This window comes from Triticum dicoccoides, chromosome 6A (assembly GCF_002162155.2).
Source record: "Triticum dicoccoides isolate Atlit2015 ecotype Zavitan chromosome 6A, WEW_v2.0, whole genome shotgun sequence".
In the NCBI taxonomy this organism is placed as follows: Eukaryota; Viridiplantae; Streptophyta; class Magnoliopsida; order Poales; family Poaceae; genus Triticum; species Triticum dicoccoides.
This window is the reverse complement of record NC_041390.1, coordinates 524,333,822-524,337,829: the sequence shown is the minus strand read 5'-3', so window position 1 is coordinate 524,337,829 and position 4,008 is coordinate 524,333,822.

Below are 4,008 nucleotides of genomic sequence, written 5' to 3'. Positions count from 1 at the left end.
CCACCGTCGACCTCCTCCAGCCTCCACCTGTGACTGTTCATCCAGGGCTCCTGTTCATCCAGCCTCCACCGTGCGCTACTCCACCGGCTACTGTTCAACCAGCCCTCTCCACGGGCTCCTGTTCAACCACCCCTCCACGGGCTACTGTTCATCCTGCCCTCCATCGTCTATTGTTCATCCTGCCCTCCACGGGGTGGTCCTGTTCATCCAGCCCTCCACGGGGTCCTGTTCATCCAGCCCCAACCGGCTCGATCGATCGGGATCCTGTTCATCCAGAGGCAACACCACGGGGTCCTGTTCATCCATCCCCACCGGGAACTGTTCATCCACCCCTCGCAACGCTCACTGTCATCCAGAGGCAGCATCGATCGGCTTCAGTTAGCAGCAGTAGCGAAGGAATCGCTCGATCAGGTTCAGTTAACAGCCATCGATCGATCGCTCGGGTTCAGTAACGCGTAGCCTGCAGTGCAATCGCTCGGGTTCAGTTAGAGCCCAACGCCTCGCTCGGGTTCAGTTAGAGCCAACGCCTCGCACACACGCGCGTACGTGTACGAGAGAAGCACGCATCGCTCGGCCCCCGACCTCCCACCGTAACCGGGAACTCCCCGAAATTTTCCTCGCCCTCGCTTCTACCACGGTTTTTTCCGTCATGGACGGCCCAAAGAATGTCATGCAGCTGCGTCTCCGGCCTGCCCAGGACGAAAAGCCCATTTTCTGTCATGATTTTTTGTCATAGAAGTAGGAGCCCACCACATCTATGATGATACCGGGTTTTGTCACAATTATCGTCATAGAAGTGTCATATGTATGACAAAAAAATTTCGTTTGGCCCAAAATGTCACGGATGTCTTTTTTTTGTAGTGCTAGCTATGTGCCACAATATCAAATTGAGGTGTACCTGAAAAGCTTTTATATTGGTCTACCCTCCTCGTTCAAGCAAGTTCTAGATTCTATTTTTGAAGAGGGTTTTCTTGAGGGGGATCCCATGGATACTTACGAAAAGATGAAAACTATATTTGGGCACCCCATGTATGAGAAGGTTGAGCCTACCTCTCTTTTGTGCTTTTATCAAAATGAAATTATCAAAGAAATGAAGGCCAGCTTAGATGCCAATTTCCGTAACGTGCTTAATCTTTCTTCCACCATTAGTGGCCACGTGCTATCTCAAAATAGAAAGATAAATGCTATAGAAAAGAAATTTTCTCTTTTCTTTCCTAATACCAAAGATGGCAATACCTAGATCTATCCTTGCTTTTATGCCTAGCTAGGGGCGTTAAACGATAGCGCTTGTTGGGAGGCAACCCAATTTTATTTTTATTCCTTGCCTTTTGCTCCTGTTTAGTAATAAATAATTTATCTAGACTCTTTTTGGTTGTTTTTTGTGTTTAATTAGTGTTTGTGCCAAGTAGAACCGTTGGGAAGACTTGGGGAAAGTCTTTTTGATCTTGCTGTAAAAAATAGAAACTTTAGTGCTCGCGAGAATTGCTCCCATTTTTATTTGGAGAGCGCTATTTAGTTAATTCCTTTTCAGATGATTAATAGATAAATTCCTCACGCCCAGAAATTTATTTTTGAATTTTTGGGGTTCCATAAGTTGCGTTAGCTACAGATTACTACAGACTGTTCTATTTTTGACAGATTCTGTTTTCTTGTGTTGTTTGCTTATTTTGATGAATCTATGGCTAGTAAAAGAGCTTATAAACCATAGAGAAGTTGGAATATAGTAGGTTTAACACAATTATAAATAAAGAATGAGTTCATTACAGTACCTTGAAGTGGTGCTTTGTTTTCTTTCGCTAACAGAGCTCACGAGATTTTCTATTTTGAGTTTTGTGCTGTGAAGTTTTCAAGTTTTGGGTAAAGATTTGATGGATTATGGAACAAAGAGTGGCAAGAGCCTAAGCTTGGGGATTCCCATGTCACCCCAAGGTAAAATTCAAGGACACCAAGAAGCCTAAGCTTGGGGATGCCCCGGAAGGCATCCGCTCTTTCGTCTTCGTCTATCGATAACTTTACTTGGAGCTATATTTTTATTCACCACATGATATGTGTTTTGCTTGGAGCGTCTTGTATGATTTGAGTCTTTTCTTTTTAGTTTACCACAATCATCCTTGTTGTACACACCTTTTGAGAGAGACTCACATGATTTGAAATTTATTAGTATACTCTATGTGCTTCATTTATATCTTTTGAGCTATATAGTTTTTGCTCTAGTGCTTCACTTATATATTTTAGAGCACGGCGGTGGTTTTATTTTATAGAAATAATTGATCTCTCATGCTTCATTTATATTATTTTGAGAGTCCGTTAGAACAACATGGAAATTTTCTTTAATATAAAAACTTTCATAGAAGTGCATTGAATACTATGAGAAGTTTGATACTTGATAATTGTTTTGAGATATGGAGATGGTGATATTAGAGTCATGCTAGTTGAGTAGTTGTGAATTTGAGAAATACTTGTGTTGAAGTTTGTGATTCCCGTAGCATGCACGTATGGTGAACCGTTATGTGATGAAGTCAGAGCATGATTTATTTATTGATTGTCTTCCTTATGAGTGGCGGTCGGGGACGAGCAATGGTCTTTTCCTACCAGTCTATCCCCCTAGGAGCATGCGCGTAATACTTTGCTTTGATAACTTGTAGATTTTTGCAATAAGTACATGAGTTCTTTATGACTAATGTTGAGTCCATGGATTATACGCACTCTCACCCTTCCACCATTGCTAGCCTCTCTAATATCACGCACTTTTCGCCAGTATCATAAACCCACCATATACCTTCCTCAAAACAACCACCATACCTACCTATTATGGCATTTCCATAGCCATTCCGAGATATATTGCCATGCAACTTTCCACTGTTCCGTTATTATGACACGCTTCATCATTGTCATATTGATTGCATGATCATGCAGTTGACATCATATTTGTGGCAAAGCCACCATTCATAATTTCATACATGTCACTCATGCATCATTGCACATCCCGGTACACCGCTGGAGGCATTCACATAGAGTCATATTTTGTTCTGAGTATCGAGTTGTAATTCTTGAGTTGTAAGTAAATAAAGTGTGATGATCATCATTATTAGAGCATTGTCCCAAGTGAGGAAAGGATGATGGAGACTATGATTCCCCCACAAGTCGGGATGAGACTCCGGACGAAAAAAAGAGAAAAGATGCCAAAAAAAGGCCCAAATAAAAAAATGTGAATGAGAGAAAAAGAGAGAAGGGACAATGCTACTATCCTTTTTCCACACTTGTGCTTCAAATTAGCACCATTATCTTCATGATAGAGAGTCTCCTATGATACCACTTTCATATACTAGTGGGAATTTTTCATTATAGAACTTGGCTTGTATATTCCAATGATGGGCTTCCTCAAAATGCCCTAGGTCTTCATGAGCAAGCAAGTTGGATGCACACCCACTTAGTTTCTTTTGTTGAGCTTTCATATACTTATAGCTCTAGTGCATCCGTTGCATGGCAATCCCTACTCACTCACATAGATATCTATTGATGGACATCTCCATAGCATGTTGATACGCCTAGTTGATGTGAGACTATCTTCTCCTTTTTTGTCTTCTCCACAACCACCATTCTATTCCACATATAGTGCTATATCCATGGCTCACGCTCATATATTGCGTGAAGATTGAAAAAGTTTGAGAACATCAAAAGTATGAAACAATTGCTTGGCTTGTCATCGGGGTTGTGCATGATTTAAATATTTTGTGTTGTGAATATAGAGCATAGCCAGACTATATGATTTTGTAGGGATAACTTTCTTTGGCCATGTTATTTTGAGAAGACATAATTGCTTAGTTAGTATGCTTGAAGTATTATTATTTTTATGTCAACATTAAACTTTTATCTTGAATCTTTCAGATCTGAACATTCATGCCGCAATAAAGAAAAAATTACATTGAGAAATATGTTAGAAAGCATTCCACATCAAAAACTCTTCTTTTATCATTTACCTACTCGAGGACGAGCATGAATTAAGCT